This window comes from Saccoglossus kowalevskii, chromosome 9 (genome assembly GCF_978046115.1).
Source record: "Saccoglossus kowalevskii chromosome 9, keSacKowa6.1, whole genome shotgun sequence".
Taxonomy (NCBI): Eukaryota; Metazoa; Hemichordata; class Enteropneusta; family Harrimaniidae; genus Saccoglossus; species Saccoglossus kowalevskii.
The window spans coordinates 21,053,167-21,075,552 of NC_140649.1; the positions used below are offsets into that span (position 1 = coordinate 21,053,167).

At 33.6% G+C, this 22,386-nt stretch overlaps 1 protein-coding gene and 1 long non-coding RNA gene across 2 annotated transcripts in view; both read right to left on the bottom strand.

Annotated features, from left to right (window-relative positions):
* The window catches only part of fgfra (fibroblast growth factor receptor A), a 138,351-nt gene that overhangs the window by 103,114 nt on the left and 12,851 nt on the right, over positions 1-22,386 (bottom strand).
* LOC144361193 (uncharacterized) lies at positions 6,952-7,750 on the bottom strand. The gene is made up of 2 exons (XR_013422354.2): positions 7,591-7,750; positions 6,952-7,263 (listed from the first exon to the last, which is right to left on the bottom strand). It is a non-coding gene; the product is annotated as an uncharacterized LOC144361193 (long non-coding RNA).

A 22,386-nucleotide genomic window follows, 5' to 3' on the forward strand; every position in this document is an offset into this window, starting at 1 on the left:
CATAGTCATGACAAAAGGATGAAACAAGTTTAGTGGCATTTGATAGCAAATTGGACCGTTGGAAATTGGCAGGCACGCTGCAGTTACAACACTATGAGGTGAATTAGCAATCAGTGAGCCTGTCGGTAATAGGCACACGCTCAGTCGCATAATCATGAATAAAAGTGAAGTTTTGAGGTCAGGAAACCAACAAAGACGCAACTCAGGCAGATAAAGTAGCATACCTGCAAACATAGCGATGACTCAATCATTTGAAATTGATAAACATTTTAAACAATTTTCAAACTATCACGGGTGAAAAAACGAGTCACTTTCACAAATTTTGTTAATGTAACAACCACTCAATTCACAGTTGTGTGTACTTACAGATTATTCCTCCAGTGTTGTTTTTTTTTTAAATTTGTCTAAGATTTGTATCATGAGCATGTAATTTGAAAAGAGCCGCCTTCATTTATACAAACACCTTGAAAGCACTGATGCACAAGAACACAACAAAAACCACCATTCTGTAGCAAGTTAATTCGTTATGCTAATCCACTAAGCTTGCCTTTTGTGAAGCAGCGGCTCGTGAGAAATTGTAACATAAATGTCAGAGACACAAAAGAACAATTGGTATATCCACCAATTCAGGTCTTGTTAGAATAAAACTGTTTACTTGCGCTAAAAAAAATAGAATGGAAAATTTACCTTGCCTACATTGTGCATTCTTTCCGTCTTTGTTCAGCAAGTTCAGTTGTTAAAGTAATCCACGTAGGTGATGACGACAAAGGCAACATTTGTCAATTTATTGCCAAACTGGCCACGGGAATTAAATCAGCATGTCTATTCATTGGTGAACACTTCATATAGATGTGAAGAGAACCCCGTGGCTGTATATACATGTACCATGTACTGAAGCATTAAAACACTAACAGTAATAAGTACGTGATGCAGTAATTGTTGTAGCCGACACGTACTGAGCGGTTGAACTAATAATAAACTGAATATTTCATCTAGGTCAAACCACATTGCATAATAATCGCTGTTTCAGTCATGATACCAAAGAGCCAGCCGGCAAAAACACCACTTTGAATGAAATAGACAGGTCTCATGATGAGATCGAACATCTCCAATTGCAATTTTTAGTTTAACCAAAATAGTTTGTAGTGATTCGTCAGCTGTCTCCAGAGTCAAACGAACACAATGGAATTGCTATAAAGGTAATCAGATTTCTGAGCAGATATTTTCTTTTTGTTAAAGAACAAAAAGATACAGACAGAACAGAAATTGACATTATTGGGTTATTAAGATTGTGACGTTAACTGCATGATAAAATAAAACTTGACACCAAGTACACATTTTTTTCTATTGTTTTCACAAAACAAACCAGCATATTCAATTGCTAAATACGTTTTCTAAAATTTTGATCAAGAAATGCGGGCAATAGGAATCCATTTTAGAAATGTCAATAACAACAATCATGAAAATTTCACTGGGATACTCTAAATGACAGGAAGTACCTTTCATGAAATTTAATTCTTGTGATTGTCATAATATTAAAACACGAAATTCACAGGCAGCAACAAATAATGTATGCATAATTAACAATGAGTGCACAGAATTATGAATAGAAACTAAACTTCAGATTGTTTGGTTGGTACAAATGTAGGTATTTGAATAAATATAACAGAGTGGAATTGGGACATTAGGACACATACACGTACATTTTATGAATATTTACATTTTATTACACATTTATGGCGTATTTTCATACTACCATATTAGGAAATGCAAATTCCAAATATGGAATGATTACGCACAAAAGAAGTTCGCTAATTCCACTCTCTAAACTTTTTGGATTTGGCATTCCCATGATGTATCCTTGGAAAGAAAAGATGTATAATAATAAGGTTATTATGAGGATACCTCAAAGTATGCACTCAGACAGTACGCTGCGCCTCAACATGGGAAGATCAAGCTGAATTAAAGAATACACAACATATCTGTCATACGTTCATTATTATGGGTTCATGCCATCAGAATATCGAAAATGAAAATGGGATCATTCAAAATCATGGAAAACTGTCAAAATTGGAATTTTCACACTGGATTCTATTGATGGGATAATTTATTAATATCACAAAATTTTGCTCGATGATATGGGATGAGAAAAGTGTTTATTATTATTGATCTAACATTGTGAACTCATTTAAACAAATTTACATATAATTAACTTATTTATTTACCCAACAGCGTTGCACTAGGCAGGCATTTACAGATGAGATATAGTGAGTTTTCAGGGTGATACTGTAAAATGACTAATTTTCACTGGGTTTAAATTTCACTGATTTACCATTTCAGGCATATTCAGTGGGTTTTAAATTCACGGTTTCGTCATTTAGATAATGTGTTCTATGCTAAATTTTACATATTCACTGTGTTTTAATTTAGCGCATTTTTCCAGTCAGCGAAATAAGCTAAATTAAAACCCAGTGAATAATTAACCCCCTTTACAGTACTTGTTTTCCATTTTATACAATTGGAGATAATCTCCCATAATGCATTGCACTTGTGTGCAGTATTATGCTCAGTAGTGTAAAATTTTAATTCGACTTGAACTCCCTTAATGCTACAAATAAACCTAATCTGGTCAAGTGTAGAATAAAATAGAATAAAAGTACACGAGGATGGCAAGGTAAGGGTTAAAGCATGGTAGTTGTCGCGCAGCGCGTGTTTGAATTTTATGTAAATAAACAATGTATTTTACATGCGTTGTATACGTCGCTATGAGTCCCATATCGAACAGAACGCGGCGGGACGACTACCGCCCTTTAAGGAATCATACAATTAGGTATACATGTAATGGTAAAATCCAAAACCTCATTCACTGAATGTTATATAAAATGAATGAATCTAATGCAAATGTTCACTAAGTCTTTAAAATTATATCCGCAATATTAATGGAGGCGGCATATAAGAAATGTCAGTTTAATGTACAGGTGAAGGGCATGCATATTTTGTATTATTTTTTTACTATTTCAACAACACAACTTAGGGAGATTATGTCCCTCAATGAAATATTCAGTACTGTGATTTGGACTGCGATTTAAAAATGATACGAGGTTATTACAAGAATACCGCAAAGAATGTACAAAGGAAGTGAGTGCGATGACTAACGATGGTTGTGTATTCCCATAATAACTTTATCATAATACATCTTTTCCCGTGAGTAAACATAATTTAATGTGTTGTAACATTTGAAAATGTTGGTGAAAAATATTTTCTGAGATTCTGCATGCTCAATTGTTTAAGTTTAGCGACAAGATTCTATTTACGTCACGTGCTACATTGTCACTGCATACTAGGTAAACAAACAAAAAAGTGCTCAAGTGTGTTGTAATCTGATGAACATTATATTATAAAGAAGACATTTTTCAAATGTTTTTTGTACAGGGATTATTTGGACAGCTAAGTTCTATTATTGCCACTACTACTGGACGACAAATATAGAAGCGCTGTACAATAGACCCTAGATGCAAACGACCAACAAGATCTTGTTTCGAAAGAGAAAGCAACAAGAGTAAATTTGTGACTGAAAGTGATCCCTTATCTCACGTCATTGTGTCTACTGTTCCAAATACCACAGTGTTACACAGGTCAGGGGAACAGTGGACACGATGATGAAAAAGAATAGAACACTATTTGCTGGGCCAAAAAACAAGTTTTAACAAGATCTCGGCGACCATTATATTGTACATCTACGGTCCATCTGAGTCTAAGATATCAGTCATAAATCTACTTTGAGCATCTAGCAATAAAACTAAAATGTGCCGGCAGATACACCTGTTATTACCTAAAAAAAGATAACATCTATGTTAGCTCACATCTCGTTTTTTTATGGACTTATTTCTACGCGTTACATGACCGTAAATAACATTTAAGTATTATTAACGTCAATATGAATAAATTAGAATAATATTTTGTTCGTCTTATTTTGTAAATATTCTGGATAACTTTCAGTTGCAAATAATTATTGCATCAAGGCGAGTCCAAGCTGTCATTAAAGTTTAAATGTTTGTAGGTGTGGCACAATAAAAGCCCAAACGGCGCCAGCAGCAGACATTTTCATTTGTTTATAAATGTCACCTTGAAAGAAATAATGTAAAATCGATGCATCTCAGAACTTCAGTAACAATTGTGTGTGATGTTCCGATTGCCATTAGGGAGGATGATAAACAAAACTAATAATATCACCAGTAGTATCATAATTACTAGAGAGATGATACGTCTCTAAGGCCTAGAGACTAATTAAATTTAAGTCAACACTGAGCATGCTCAGTGGAAGGGGGGGGGGGGGGTGCTCTTTACCAGAGTATATTTATATCTTTGATATTTGTAGCCATGCTTTACACCTTGCACATACAAATTTTTCTAAATTATTTCTGTGACTGGCTATTTGAAAGTCTATCAAAAAAACTTAGGACACTCAAACTACCCAGTAGTTTTGAACATTTTATGAATCTCATTTGTATTTATTAGTTCAAAATCACCATCAGTATATAGTTTAACACATCTGCTGACGTAATTTTTCCCATTCAATTTAGCTATGTGTGGAGGCTCTCAGCAGGTGATGAGGATACCACAAAGCCATTGTTTCCAAGGAAACAAGTTTGGGTATCATTTTATCTGCTTTACATCATTTATTTGATAGAAGCTCTCATTTTTATCATGATAGAAACAAAACAAGTCATTGTCAATGACACGTCCCCGTTTCGTTCATATTTGAGTGACATATACATTCAAAGCAGATCATGACCGAAATGCACCTGCATATGTACAACACATTGTACTAAATCTGAACAAAATCCATCTATGCATGACTGAGATCTGGTTCCGGAATTGTGAAAATACGTGATTTTAATGCATTTTCGGCCATAAAATGGCCATCATTCAGCTATTGTTAAGCAGATCATGAAACAAATGCACATATCTATTTGTGACATGATGTACCATGTGTGTGTGAAGTTTGAACTTGATCAATCCAGACATGTCTCTGATACGAATCCAGAAGTGAATTCTTTAAAACAAAAAGGCCGCCAGTCGGCCATTTCGAACTTGATCCGGGAAAAAAAATGACGTGCATCAAGGTCCTATTATGTTTAATGTATGTACCAAATTTAAATGAAATCCGTCCATGCATAACTGAGATCTGGGTCCGGAATGGTGAAAGTGTGCGATTTCAATGCATTTTCGGCCTTAAAGCGGCCGCCATTTGGCTATCGTTAATGGGATTATGAAACAAATGTACATACATATTTGTGACATGATGTACCTTGTGTGTGTGAAGTTTGAACTTGATCAATCCAGACATGTCTCGGATACGGATCCAGAACTGAATTCTTTAAAACAAAATGGCCGCCAGTCGGCCATTTTGAACTTGATCCGGGAAAAAAAATGACGTGCATCAAGGTCCTATTATGTTTAATGTATGTACCAAATTTGAACGAAATCCGTCCATGCATAACTGAGATCCGGGTCCGGAATGGTGAAAATGTGCGATTTTGATGCATTTTCGGCCTTAAAATAGCCGCTATTTGGCTATCGTTAATCGGATCATGAAAAAAATGCATGTGCATATGTCCCATATAATGTGTGATGTATGAGTGAAGTTTGAACTTAATCGGTCCATGCATGTTCGAGATACAGGTGATCACGGATGCACGCACGCACGCACACAGGGCAAAACATAAGTCCCCGTTTTCGGACTACGTCCGAACGGGGACTAACTAGAAACACAGCCTCCTTTTTTGGTGCTTACTTCAGTTAAATTATTTTCATATTCAGGTTTTTAGTAAGTTTGGAACTAAACTCAAATACTGTACATAACTTAATTATTCACTGGTTTTGCTGACAGTGCTACAATATTTTATTTACACTGAAAATTTGTTTTTTCTCTTTTTGTTGCAAGAGGGAAATTAAAATCAAGTAATAATTTGTCTTGTTTGTTTTTTTTTTGTGGACAATGGACACTAAAGGCAAATGGCCACAGAGACAGAGTGGGAGAACCATGCAACATGATTTTTCCCTTGAATACTGTAGAATGACTACTTTTCACTGGGTTTTAATTTAGCGCATTTTCCAGTCAGCGAAATAAGCAAAATTAAAACCCAGTGAAGAATTAACCCTTTTGTACAATTTACAATCAGGAAAAAGAAAAAGGTACACACCAACCAAAATCTCCAAAAGATGTAATGACAATTTAATCAAAGAAATATTTGTTAATAAAAATTTCATCAAAGATGAAAGACAGTAAAAATCTAATCACATTTACTTTCGAGTAGAGATACAAACATTATTATAAATTTAGCTAAATATATGCACAAGAGAAGTAATATTATTCATTTATTTACATGAATTCTATCACATTTCATAAAATATCGTTTATTATTTACAAAGAGGCAATAAAGTTATTATTATGTAGTGGTATTTGGAACAGTAGACATGACAATGAGACGGAATGCAACACTATTGGAGTGACAAGTGGTTTTCACATTAATATTCAAAGAACTGAATTACATAAATGCTAAATAGAAATATTTTATGAAAGGCACGCATGGTGCTAGTAGTACAACAAGGGTTAAACAGATAGGATTGTGGTGGGCAGAAATGACAATCATTTCATGAACGATGTATTAGTTACTTCCATTGTGCAAGGTAGTACCATAATGAGAGTATACTGGCTGACATAGTTTTCCAGTCTATTAAACTCAAATCAAACATGTGAAGAAGGTCACATTCCATGTTAATTTGACTTTTATCCATGGAGAATTTACGCAAGTGATGATATACAGCTTTTAACTATTCTATGTTCTCCCCAGAAAAATGTATCAGAGTGGCGGCTAATTTGCATATAATTTACATATCATTAGCATTTGTCTGAAGATAAAGAAAACAATAATGACAGGCTTGCATGGATGAAAATGTGTCTTTATTTTTTAACAAATTTATGTAGAAGATTAAATGAATCTGCTGCTGTGTGATTTCTATGTAATGTTGATTTTTCGGACTTTCATGGAAGCCCAGTGATCTGCAGCTTTTGAGAACGCCGTGATTTTCTTTGCTTCCCACTTCTATTAAATGACATGGCCTTCTTGTGCATCTCCGAGTGTGCGTGTTTATCGATAGCATATTTCGTAATAGTTATACATGGCATAGAATTCCATACCAAAGAACTATTTCTGGATGTTTTTAAGTTGAATTTTCCACATATGTGTTACAGCATTCCTAAAAGATAAGAAATAGGAGCGAATCAATACTTGTATTTAAAAAATATCGTCACGATCAACACGAAAATAAACAAATTGCCGCCATTTTGAAAAGTCGCTAAACTTAAAAATTGCCACGATAAACTTTACCCAACTATTTCAAAACACAATACTAGTATTAGTTACTTTGATAAATCGTAGCCAACAATTTTTGAACTTCCAGAAAGAAGGTCGTTTCCAAAAAAATGTTTCGACGATCGGCAAAAAATGAAGCCATACAAAAATTTACTAAACTAGGTCAAAACTCGCTTCCAAGTAAAACGCTACAAATAAATACTTTTTTTACCTTTGCCATCGGATGTTTCTCTCAGCCACGTATATTTTGTTGTCCATTGTGCATCAAATCTAGAGTTTATTTTTTTGCACTTTTCGTTGTAACATCATCTTGGACACGTTTAGTACCACTGCCGACAGGGGTACCGGTGACCGCGTTGCTGGTGGGTTTATCGCTCGCAACCAGGGGCCCAGCAGGGCGTTCTACGCGGAACCACAACGTAATATTTCTGCTGTTTGACATCGTTGCTTCTTCCAGCCAAATATGCTACTGAGAAAATACTCGCTATTACCCCAATTAAATAGGGCGAAAGTGTTTATTGTCGAAGTACGAAGCTGTATTAGTCCATTGTCTTTGCGTAATCACTGACATGTTTCCATTCACACCTGATTTGGCTCACAGTACCGGACGCTGATGACGCTGACTAACAGATTCGCACGTGTATTAACAAGCTAAAACAAAGAGTAACAGGAAATGCCACAGAGTAGCGGGCAATCTCCCAGAGTAGCGGCATAAATAATGGAGTAGCGGCCCCGCTACGCTAACACGCTTTGGGGAGAACACTGACTGTAACAATACATTATTAGCCTTTCAAGAAAGAATAGATAGTTTTGAATTTTATTATTATTAGTCTTAGTACTAGTAAAAAAAATTTAACACATTACATTTTACTTTTATACTTAAAATTATAATATTTTCTCTTTTTTTATTATTTCATTATTATTATTATTATTATTATTATTATTATTATTATTATTATACTTTTATTGCTACTGTACTGATAGAAATACTGTATTTCTAAAGATGCAATAAATATTATTATTATTTTACTCCAAGCAGTTAAGCACAACTAAGATAAACCATGTTTCTCTAAAATACTGACTAGGATAGGGTTGATAGGGTTCCGGTCCCCACTGAAGCCATTTTTTTTTATTTCGCTATTCTTTTTTTGTGCCCTGAAGCAGTGTGGTTTTCAGACAATATTTGTCAGAAATGATTATACAGATATAATTTCCTCATTGCAACAACAAAACAAGAATTTCTTTTCATGCAAAAACTAATCACAGATTTTTGAACAATTTCATGAAGTACTATGGTTTCTATACACTTCAGATTGACTTTATTACTAATTTATGATAGACAAACCCCAATCAAGCAATGAGCATAATTTGATATCACCAGATGTCATTGGGTGTTTAACCAATTCCCTCTTTTCATCACAAATTCGCAAAATAATCCCATTTATAGTCTGCACTTTCAACTTAGGAAGATTGGGACAAAAGTAGCTAATTTTTTTTGAGTAAACACTGAAAATTGTCTGTTGGCTCTGAAATTAGGGTTCATTTTCAGAAATATTGAATACAATGAGAAGAAAGTGCAGAAAATTTGGGTGAGAAAGTCTGGTGGTACAAACGTTGAACGCCTTACAAAATGGTGAGTATTGTATTGTATTGAAAGTGGTATTCTTGTACATTTTTTAGTATTCTTGTACATTTTTTGTAGCTATCACAGTTCCTTGTTTTGATTCTAATGCAACTAAACTATAAATATTTATAAACTGGGCGTATCTCCAAGTCTAAATGATAGTGATCACAGAAGTTTGTAATATATGTTTCTCCTACAATATTATACCTCATCAGCAAAATCACAGTATGTAGATGTATTATGCTCAGCTTGCCAGAAATCAAACTGTGGCTGATTGTTCTAAATCTAGACTAATAATACACCGGAGTTCAATTTGTTACTGAAAACATTAATTGTGCTCGAGATACAGACATTATTACATTTCAGCTGACTGTCCATGTGTGTACAATGTATATATACACAACAGAGGCTTTTAAATTAATATTATTTATATACATTCATAACTTGTGCAAAATTCATTTCATAAATCACCTTAGCTATCACCTGATTAAATGTAAATTATTTTTAAAAAAGGCAATAAAAATTATTATTATTATTACTATTATCACTATTATTATTATTACTATTATCATTATTATTGTTGTCATTATTATTATTATTATTATTATTATTATTATTGTCATTGTCATTATTATTGTTAGTATTGTCATTATTATTATTAGTAGTAGTAGTAGTATTGTCATTATTATTATTATTATTATTATTATTATTATTATTATTATTGGTTTTAGTGTAAAGTCATTTTATTGACAATCAGATTAGCACATCACCTACTGAAAGGCTTCACAGATAGCCAAAACAAATTAGAGATAATGGTGTCAGTCAAAGATGTGGTAGAGACTGCAGTCATTCTTAATTCTAGTTGACAGTATTCATCGCCTCTAACAACATCTGATTAACTAAATATGCAAGTCCCATTCAGGCAGCTTGTTAACCAATTAACAATGCATCTTCATAGAAAGGGGCTTTTAACACGGTTTGAAATTGAAAATTAAAGTTGCCTGTCCATTGGACAAGTTTGGCCTATAATAATTGAGCCTGTAAAAGTGCCTGTACCCGGTACCGTACAAATTGATGATGTACCTAGCAAGATAAATTTAAATACTAGTATATTCCTATTTCTCCCTTCTCTTTTCTGTTATTACTTCATTTTATTGTTGTTAATTATCTTTTTTATATCTTTTCGACATGTAAGATTATTTTGAAGTAATGTATTTTTTTGAATATTATATGAATAAAAAAAAAATTATAAAAGACAAAACATATTCCAAAAATAATTTATGGCTCATCATCATTATTTAAGTCTTAGAAACTCTGAAAGCAATTTTCTGGAGATTAGCAACTTGGGTCTACCCCTATCTGGTCAGTCAGTAAAAATGTTATATCTTTATTTACCTGTTCACAGGGAAATGCAATTTGTTCATTTACCTGTCCCAGCTAAAATCTGTCTGTCTGGGGGACAAGTAGACAAGGTCTTAATTCCAACCACTGTATAACAAGAGCTCTATTTGTTGTTATTCCTGTGAGATCTGAAGGAGACTTACAAAAAATAGTTGGACTGTTGGAATACCATGGAATTTAAGCAAAGTGAAACTTATACCCTACACATCAGGTTTTATACATCTTGAGATATATTGTGATCAGTTAAACTATTTTTATTTTTGCACAGCAAAAAATATAGTACTCTACAGTGAGGGAAAACAAAGTACAATTTGCAATTTGTTCAGGAGTTTAGAGGAGCAGTTCAGTCTCAATTGAAAGCACGGAGAACAATGTCTACATGCTTTATTTGGAAAATGATAAGGTCATAATGTCATCTGACAGTAACAAACCAATCAGGGTTCAGAAAGTAGATCACACAAAAAATCAATAAATCAGCTACTCAAAACAGTACAAAGTACAAAAGATTGTCCTAATGTAAATAGACAGGCAGTTCCATCCAGAGACTCAAAACAGTACAAAATACAACTGATACTTATTAGTTGTATTCGCACACAGCTCCTTACCATAGGCTAAGAGGTCAAAAATGTTAGTTTGTGCTGAGAAAACGTGCACAAACACTTAGCAAAGGCTAAGAAATGCTAAATCAGATTTTAAGTTCCAGTCCAGATCCATAGCACGAAATAACTGAGTAATCAGTTAAAATGACTGAAGATTTGTATATTCTTAACCAGTTTGGGTGTTCCTGCTAACTGCGGTTCTCTCATGTACATGAGCGCAATTGGGTCTAGCTGATATGCAAACATTTAGCTGAAATCATGTAGCATGAACACGACTATAGTCCTCATGTAAATAAACATGCAGCTCTTTCCTGCATTTTATTAGTGGTGTAACAGAGCAATATTGAGCATAACGTTTTAGAAACAACCACCTAAAGCATCACAATTGTCACATTTGGCCAACTTAAAATTGAATCGTGGAACAATAAATCTCTCAAGATATGTCATGGATGTGTGAAATTTGACTGTCATTGGCCCAGGTATGATAAAAAGATATAGGTGGGGAAACGCACATATACAGACACAGAATTCAGTCTATAAGTTCAATTTTCGGACTTCGTTCAATCGGGTACTAAAAATACGTAGAAAGATTGCCCCAATCTGTCAAAACGACTAAAGTAGTTTACCTAAGGAAATAGGACATGGCAACCTGTAGAGCTTATGAATAAGTTATCAGGCAATGACAAATGAACACGAAACATTAAGGTTTAATGTTTGAGAATATTGATTTAACTAATTTAACAATACTATATTTATATGTAATCCCATGATACTTTCTCTTAGGTTGATGTCAGCGGATTTGAGTGATTAATGCCAGAGTTCTGTATCAATCTGAGCCATAGGCAAGGATTGATGCTTCTCTGGCACGACATGCAATCATGATCTAATCATCATGGAATTATATATTTAACACATACATATTTCCACAGTACGAAAAACAGCGTTGAAATTGGAACTGAATACAAATAAATCATTGCGTACAATTGGTATGATATTCGGTGATGTATTGGTGTACTTCCCACAAATGGCTTGTGTGTAATACTGTGTCAGAATTCTGCTCATTCATGAAATTTGCTCTAGGATGTTTGTTAGTATTTTTTTTTTATTGGTGAAAACTGGAAAAACTGAATAACAATTCCAAAAATACACACATGAGCTTGCCAACATGAAGCATTGTTACCACAATCAATAGTAGATCGTATCGTATATAAATCTGGAAACCACGGACAACCTTAAGGCAGCATGTATGAAATAAAAAAACGTTTGGCAGTACATGTATATGATGTCACACTGTGGGGATACACAAGTTATGTCTGTGATAATCTCTATTACGAAAAGCATTTCAATGAAAAAATGCAAGTTTGAAGCAATAAAATCCCACTGAACGAAATGTTAATTACAACTTGAATACTGTCTATTAGAGAAAACGATGGTATGAAAGCAAAATCCAAGCAAGATCAATTGTGAACAGTTTTGCACATGGTACATTATAAAATGAGAGACAAACTCATTTTACATTTGAATATATATGTCAAAGTAGATAAATGAAACGATGACTCACATGAAAACAATTTTTCAATTTGTAAAAGTATTAACAAGTGCAGCTGCTACAGAAGAATTGCCAATGTCAAGATTTGGAGAATAACAGTTGAACTACTACCGGTAAAGCACTGTATCTATACTCAGGATATTAAGATTAATTTAAAGGCTTATCCTTAAAGGCCCACACCTCAAGGCCAGGTGCAAAATAATGCATTTTGTCTGAGTACTCTAGGATTGGCCTGTTAATCAATGAATCCTAATTCTCGTTAAAAGTTTATTTGTTTTAAATTTAATCTGAGAAATGACATGGTCATATAAAGTAAAGTAAATTCTACAAAGGAGGAGAAGGGGAGACGCAAGATCATCTTGGTATATTAGAGGTCTGGCTATGCATAATGAGCGATGACAATCACTTGAACATGATTGATATCAGTCACCCCTATTTGCAGGTCTATCTGTTTTCTGACCTTCCTTCAAGAAATCTCAACAGTGTCAAATTGTTGGCAAAACTGTGGCTTAGAATTACATACAGCTGGGGAACATGTGGTAGTCCAAGTCTTGTGGCAAAACAAAATATTATTTTTCAACTGCACAGAATACATTAATTAAGGGGGAACTTCAGATGATGAAATCAGACAGCGCAACTCAGTGACGTCACACTGGAGAAGACACTTATCAGAGCTTGACAGAAGCTGTTTACAAGATCTAGACTAGCATCTAATCCCAATTGTTCAGAGTCTCTTATAAAGCCTATAAGGGTTTTTAAACAAGAATAATACAAGACTAGTATAATTTAAAACGATGTCTATCACCTATCTCTAGAAAACAGCCATTACCATGAAATGACATCAGAGGTTCATTCCAGTGCACAGTTATTTAAAAACCCAAGGAATCCATGACTTGAACTTTGTTGTGATTTCTGTCTTTTGTTATCATTTTATTTTACAATGTATTATTAAATGCCAATGTCATCACAACACATGTTTTACGCAGGCCTATATAAAATACATTTTTAAAATACATTGTTTACATAAAATATAATGAACAGAGACAGTTGCGGTTTAATTTATGCAATATTCAGCATTGCCAATAGTCAAAAAATAACAAATCCACCTCAACCTCAGCCACAACGATTTAATAAGTTTATCAAGTTAACCTCCAAGAGGCATGAACAGGATCATCTTTGAAATGGTAATGAGGATCTGACTTAATAATACTAATATGGATTCATACCTTGCATTCTATTTCGCAAATAATAAGCCAAAAAAATAACATGTGCATGACCTGCAGACTGATGGAAGACTAAGAGATAATTTAGTGATTCAAGCCTATCTTGAATCTGATATATAGTGGCTTTGGTCACTTATTTAAAAACATGTCATACATTGCCGATGCAAATAGCATTCAGGCAGCTGCAATACTACAGGATATTAAAGTCAACCAATGAGAGCACAACTAACTGAAGAGCAGCCTGTAACAGAAGGTAAGATTGGCTGCTGATTCTACAAAATCTGTAACACAAGTTCTAATTGGCTGCTGACAAAATACAAGTTCTGATTGGTCACAAATTCTACAACACTGAAAGGTGCTTTGTCTGTTATTTGATAAGATGTACAATCTAGCTTGAGGCAAAGTCTGGAATTGAAAGAGACCAGAGCCTCTATCTACGTCAGATTTTAATGTAATTGGCCTATATAACGTAATAAGGACCTGAGTGAAATGTCCACAACTACAAAACAAGACAAAATCCATAAAAACTTGTCCCTCGTGAAATTGAAGCAATTTCCAGGATATTGAAATAAAGAAAAACAAGGAATGCTTGCTTAACCTCAAGTGTTTTTCAAATTCACAAAATGTATGAAAATTCCAGGGTGAACAGTTTAGCTGACAGGAGTACATCCCCTACAGTTGTAGCCATTCTCTTTAATTGACAGAATTTGATTAGTAATTGGTTCAATTTTCTACTGTCGGCGTGCAGAATCCATCAGTAAGATGTACACGTCGGGTTATTGTTCATAATACAGAAATTCAATTACAACTTTTGTAACTACAGATGATGGAAAAAGTTGAAGAAAAAAAAAACAGAACCCAATTTCAATAATTCTATGTTCTGAAAATGGATGGGGTGAATCAGGTTAATTCAGTGTACAGAATTCCAATGTGCCCAGACTGGTGTACAAGCCCTCAAGGGAAACCATATTTAATTTTCAGGTACATGTATATACCTGTTTAAAAAAAAAGTAAAGATGGCCTGTAGGACAGATATTAGGGCATTAATTATGAACAAGAAAAAAAACAGCCTAAAGAAATCTTTGTTTTGACTCCATCTAGGACATACTAAGATCCCTTGAGGCAGATGGATGTTGATGTTGCCATGACAACTATCTCCTGTTTTCATCATCTTCGTCAACAACAGCTCATCTCATCGCAGGTAGCATGAAATGATGGAAGTCTTAGATAGAAATTAACTAACTTTTGTCAGTATTGCTTTCCATACAAGTCCCACTGGCATAGTGTATTTTCAATAGGAGAAAGTGCAATGTTGTGTCAAACAGCAATGTTGTGTCAAACAGCAATGTTGTGTCAAACAGCAATGTTGTGTCAAACAGCAATGTTGTGTCAAACAGCAATGTTGTGTCATATGTAGTTGAATTCAATTTGAGATGTTTGAAGCAAAATTGTGGGGGTGAAATATAATGAAAACAAAGCATGGGTCTTTGTTTTTCCTTGAATGCAAGAAAATATTTTAAACACTTTCAATAACGTTGAATCCTGCTGCAACTCTGACATAAGCTAGAAATCCCTCTTACATGTATATATCACAGTGTGCATGTATGCTATAAAGATTCATAAAATAGAAAATACAATCTTGTGTCACAACAGAAATCACCAAAACATACTTGTAGCTATTATTAATACATACAATGTACTGTACAACAAAATGTTTAATATTCACCACTACAACTGTATCAATTTCATGATATACATGTGTGATTGGGGGGGGGGGGGGGGGGGGTTTGTATAAATTTCATGATATACATGTATGATGGGGGGGTTGTATCAATTTCATGATATACATGTATGATGGGGGGGGGGTCACTGCTATCAAAACTGGTGTTTTGACTCCTCCAAAGAAGATAAAGTAGTCTATGAATAAAAGAATTAAATTAATTACGCTCAAAAAAATTTTAAAACAACATTATAGTATGTTGATATACATATACTATGAATTATCAACAGTATTTGCTCTATTAGTAGCATGTGTGGATTTGTTAAACGACAGAGGAATGTCTTTGGTCAAAATAAGTTTTACTTTTAAGATCAAATACCGGGAGTATGAAATAAATAAAAGTTTGGTTTATGATGCTCAGTAAAAACCTTTCTTACTGTTAGAAATGTTATAAATTTGATATATACAAAGAAATTTTACAAAGGACATTGACATTGAATGAAATTGCTCATTCTGAAAAAATTCCTGATTGGAAATGTTTGTTGCCTGTATCTCAAAATTGAAATTCATTTTATCATTGACCACTTTATAAAAACAAACCAACAAATTTGTCCTGATATAGCTTATTATATTTCTGTTTCTTGAAGCATATTCACATTACAACTTATTAAACATCCACTGAACACAGTGCAACTTCCTGGCCGGCAGAAATTTTGAATTATTGCACTCAATTTTGTTTTATCCATTCTTCAATTTCCTTCCTGTGGAAATGTGAGACTACGCCAAAATTTCTGGCATTGAAGATGTATACTAGCTAGAGGTATGAAAATAACTAGGTAATTGATTCTGTCTTATTAGGCCAACAAGTATTACCTTAATAAGAAGTAATTTAATAGAAGACACAATCACTGCAGAAAACAACTCCAATTATGGTTTTCTCGTCATTCAATTTAAAAACCTACTGTAAAACACTGTCTTTTTAGCTAACGTGGCATTTCAGTTAATTTAACTAACCTGTAGTTTCAAGATGTCGATAATCTAGCTAAATTAAGATATTAGTAATGAATTCAGTCAAAGTCACTGAAATGCCATGTACATGTAGTTATTTGAACATGTTTTATGCCATTCATACTTTTTTTCTCTCATCAAAAAATCTGAAAATGAGAGACTTCGACTATAACAGTATAGTTTTAAAATTTCTAGGAGAATCAAAGGAAGAATTACTTATGCTAATTCCATGTACAGAAAGCAATGAAAACTGTAAATTAATTATGCTAATTCCATGTAGCAGACCCGACGAAAACAAAGTTATTTATTACTAGTATGCTAATTCCATGTACAGAAAGCAATGAAAACATTAATTATGCTAACAAGTAAAAAGTATAGGCCATACTCTCAGACAGTTGCATTATTTTTTTGACAATATCAAGACAACTATGGACAGAAACATGTACTCTCTAGGATAATAAGAACATATACCTTACTCATGAATAATTTATAGCGGCATCAAAGCCTTAAGCTCTGTCACAGCCTGTCTCGACTTAAACTGAAAATACAACGAAGTTGAAAATAGCGTTTTATTTACAATGTCTTGGGGAAGGAGACATTCGTACATGTACACGTTAGGTGAACAATATGCTTTAAATAACGAAAAGACATTGTGACCACACAATATTTAAACAGTCATTGTAAAGGTGCCATTACTAATTATTTAATCCCTCCATAGTGCATTATAAGTGGTAACAGCAGCCATGCAGAGTAAATTTCTGCACATGGCTGCAAAATCAAATTCAGTATAGTTGGTGTCCTGAATTGAACTGTGAACTATATTTATTTTTATGCCAAACCAAGTCATAATATACATCATTGACGTGGGCATATTATGCTCATGATATTAATCCCAGGGTGGTCATATTGTGCCTTGATTTTGGATTAAAATGGTCAAGTTATTCATAATAATTGTGCCCAAATTGTTGTCCAAAAGAGGTCATATTATATGCTGCTATTAGAACCATATTATTAACCAAACTATCCTTTCGGGATGTATAACAAATTTTATTTCACCTTGTTATTTTCTTTTTATTTAGAGAAATGAACCAGAAAAAAATAAAACAATTTTATACATATCAAATCAGCAATTTTGAACACGGCAGTCAGCTCAAAATTTCACAAAAAAGAATTTTTTATTCTAATAATGTTATTGTTTTAAAATAATCTACTTAACATTGTGTAAACTATTGTAAATTACCACTAAGCTGTTCAAACTTTTTAAGAACATTAAACGTCACCTTCACCTTACTTAAATCAACATTGTATCCCTGCATTTAGTTCTACTTCCACACTAAAAACTTATGTAAAATAATTAAAATTCATAGTAAAATTACCTACCTGATTTGAAAATATTAATAATTAAAAAATTTCTGAAACATAATTTTAAATTAAATGAGTCAGAAAAATGAAGTATGTAAAAAAAACATTTCAGTGTTCAATTGATAAATAGTTTAAATAGTTGAGCTCAGGCTCTGTAATTAAATATTGTACTTAGTAATACACTACCATTTACCAATTTTAAGATTGGATATACTTATATAGAAATAGTGATGAATTTTCCCATCATGTGACAAACAGCTAAAGTAACATGATACAAGTAGCCCACTACTCTAACGATGGAAACATTGAAGAGTACTTATTCAAAGATTATATAAATTATTCTACTAGTGTCAGGAAAATGTCAAGAATGCCGCGATATTTCCATCACATAAAATTAGAGAAAAAAACACCAAGTAATATTCATAAAAGCTTTTACCAGAAAATATCACTCATTGATGACAGAATTTTTTAAGTTTAATCATGAGTTATTAAAGCTACAGAAATAAAAATTTAAACTAAAAAATTACCACAAAAAAATGAATCATTCGACATTGAAAAAATGGTAGAAAAAAATAGAGAATTCATTATAAATAGTTGTAAAAAAGAAATCAATTTTTACTTAACCCCAAAGCTTGCATTTGTCATTCTGAGAGTATATGTGTAAAAGTATTGTGAAATGAACAGAAAGAACCATTTTGATTTAATTCTGTTACCATGGCAATAGATTAGTCATCGCAACCAGTGGACGTCATCACAGGAGAAATTTAAGCTGATGTGTGTGGCTGAGTAACCAAATTACAAATCGGAGGATATTTTTTTTATACAAAACATAATCAAATTGTTGTTTTTTTTACCTTCCTAATATGCTGGCAGAAACATCAAACGTGATTAGGTCTCATTGCCACAAAACACCTCTTTATTGAACACAGATTTTAATGACAGAATTCAAGTTACACTGGTACATAATTGCTACACGTGGTCACCGGATGAACAGCCATATTTTCTCCATTACATACACTTAACCCATTGGGCGGCATCAGTTTTCCTGCCAACATTTTTGTGCAATATTTTGCTAATTTTTGTTTTATTCTCCTGAAATATCTTCATTTTGAATTAAAAAGATGTGATTTTGCAAAAACAAAAAACATTGAACAAATTAGGTAAGATACTTTTGCGATAGGTGACACAAGTGGAATTTGCAAATCAAATGAATATATAGACGGATATCAGCCAATCAAAATTTGTAGCTTCTAAGGTCAATATCTTTTGTTATTGGCTAACACGGATGATGTGACATTACTTGCCCAAGCCACCACTCCTCAAAATAAAGCTGAAAATTTCATTCTATATATTTTTTTCAATTATTTTGCAAAACACATGTGCTTCTTAAAAACTATATTTATTGTTTACTTTGAAAACCTTTAAATTATCAACAGTGAAGACAATGGGCATAACTAGCACTTGTTACAAAAATGTGGAACAAACATAGTGGTGGGGGAAAAATATGGTTTTCACCATTAATTGAAACGGATCATTGATTAGTACAAGGTATAAAAGTACACAGCTTTATCCAACGATTTTAAATGGATGTACAGAGTACAATCCTCAAACGAAATGAGACGACAGCCAGTCCGCCATTTTTAATTGAATCGTGAAACGAAATGACAACTATCTGTAATGCAACATTTATGATATTTATAATAAGTCTAAACGAAAGAAAGAGAAAGTTGGGCAGACTAGCAGACAAACAGAACCCAAAATGGTAACTGCCTCGTAAATGGATAAAAGTTTATTGCCAATCCACTTTTCCACAGATTCATGCACTACTTGAACAGCATTCTAAACAATAGCATGGCAGCAGCTCATCCAAAAATTCCAGTTGCTGGCCAAGTAAGCATTCAAACAGAAAATGTGCTTTTAATAATTTAATATGTGCATCTTAGGTGAAATACATCATGAGAAAGAGACTGTCGTCTTTTTATATCAATTGTCAAGTCAAAAACACTATGCAAAGGAAAGGAAAAGCAAAGCGAAGCGAAGCGAAAACAATAACATATGCACCAGTCTACATTGTCGGACTAGCAAGGGTATTTTATGAATAAGAAAACATTCCATTGTGAAATTGTGAATGTGGCTTTGAGATTGTCACCTTGTTCTTGTGATTTAATGCTCTATGCACCAGGTGAATAGAGAAGCCTTGTCCTCTTTTTTTTTTTTCACAATTTAAAACATGCCACACATTTACAATGTAGCTGGGAAACGGAAGCTAGTCTCATAACACAACAAAATATTTTCAGAGAGTCTTCCAAACTTCAACAATAAGTGCATATTTATATATTGTGGTGTTTTTTTCCTGATCTAGTGAGTTTATGCTGAATAGAATTCTTTTCTCATAAATATGTATGAACTTGAAATCTTCATAAACATTTATTTTTCAAAATAAACAATTTTGTTTACCTTGTTCAGGGAGGGAGGGTTACTTGCAGCTAGTAGTTGTTTAGCTCTTTAATGGCTCCTTCAAAACGTTTTTGTTGAAAAGATCCCTAATAAACTCTTTTGTCAATAAACTTATCATAATCCTCTCATAACATGGTTTTTAACATTCATAGCCTCATTATTCAAAACCAGGCAAATACAATGACCTAACAAGCAGCCTCTCGGCTGAGATAGCTCCGCTGTTAGCAATGCACATTTCAATTAAAAAACTGAATATGGTATCATTAGAAAATGAACAATATGTATAGTATCAATGCAATGGGACTTGCTGTTTTCAACAAGAATTAAAAAAATATCACTTTTCACCAAAAATGACAAAAATAATTATCAAAATTAGAGAATTGAAGATATCATCATGAAATGAACAAATCTAAGACAGGTCTACCCTAGGTACATACACACCAAGTATCAGAGCATTCAGGCTTGTAGTTTTCGAGAAGAAGTCGAAAAAGTTAAACATTGACACAGACGGCGGACGACGAACGCCGACGGACAATCACTCATATGATAAAGTCGACAGCGGAGCTAAAAAGAAGTGTGTGAACCCCCAACACCACCACACCACTCAGTCCAGAGTATAAAAGTACAAGACATCACCAACCAGGCCAACTCTGCGGTTTGCACCTTGTGTAAAAAACACAAATGCAGATTCGTAAATTATTGACAACTTCTACTGAGATAAAGCGCACTCGTTTGTCAACTGGCAAGCGAACTGCAATAAAAGATCAAAAAACTTTGTTGAACACATTCCTGTGTGGTGGGGGTGATTTACTAGAATGACCCTCACCCTAGAGTGATCGTTAGAGAAAAAACACTTTGAGTATGCCGCAAACTATAAAAACAATTGGCTTTTCGTTAAACATCACCACCCAGGGAACAAAAATATTTCCAAACATGAATTATATTCTTGTTGTTTAATTAAAAGCATGCATGAAAAGTTGAGCCTAGTCTAGTTTATAAACTGAAAATGAACCAACAGCTCACCAAACTACAGAATGCACTAGCACTTGATAGTAGAAATTAGAGTTTAAAGGCACCAATAAAGAAAAACAAATATTTGCAATGTGATCACGGCAAGCATTATTTAATAAAACACAGCAAATATGACAAAGTTGAGCACTTCTCTGGTACTAGATACAGAGCTGTCGGAGATCTGCCTAAATAACGTAAATGGTTAATTTTCTGCTAAGAATATTAGCGATTTTAAAATGTAATTGTAATCGTGAGAACAAAATTTCAAGTTGGTGTGACTTGATGTCTTTAGGACCCCAGTCCAGTTAAAGTGGTTAATAGAAGATTCTAATTATGTGAATTTTCCCTATCCCTATAAAGGAGCTTGAACCTATTGGGTAACTCTGCTAAAGGAATTCAATGCAGGAGACAACTATGATGTCAGCATAAAGTTCAAACGCCCGACGAAACGAGCATAAAGAAACTACGATGACAACATTTCAGTTATACACAAAACAGCCCTGAAAGAGTGACATTTATAAGTGGTCTTCGGGAAAGAAAAGCCCTAAAGAAACTCATAAAAACACACATGCTTGAATGGCATCCTCCGCACCGCAGAGGAAAAAAATACGAACAATTGTCGCATAAACCTTTTATTCGTACATCTAAATCATGGTGTGGACAATATAACACCATAATAACATTGACAGTTTGCATAGACTCACCAGCTTTGGGCTTTCAACAAACAGGCACTTAAAAATTAGAGCAAGTTATCAAAATCAGGACAAATGTCTCGCATTATTTTGTATAGGGCCCCTATAAGAACACAAAGATGTAACCATAGACATGATTACGATCCAGAGAAGAAACGACTCTATTCTTGCCCAATATACTCCTAATCAAAGTATATCAAACTCTATGTGATTTGGTGATTGTTACACGTAGCTAATCAGTCCAACGCACACTGACTATCAAGAACTGACATTACAAAAAACTCTCCCTTCTAACAAATTCAGCCAACCTTATCCCTTCAAATAACTACAGTAAAATCTGAAACCAATTACAATTCTTTTG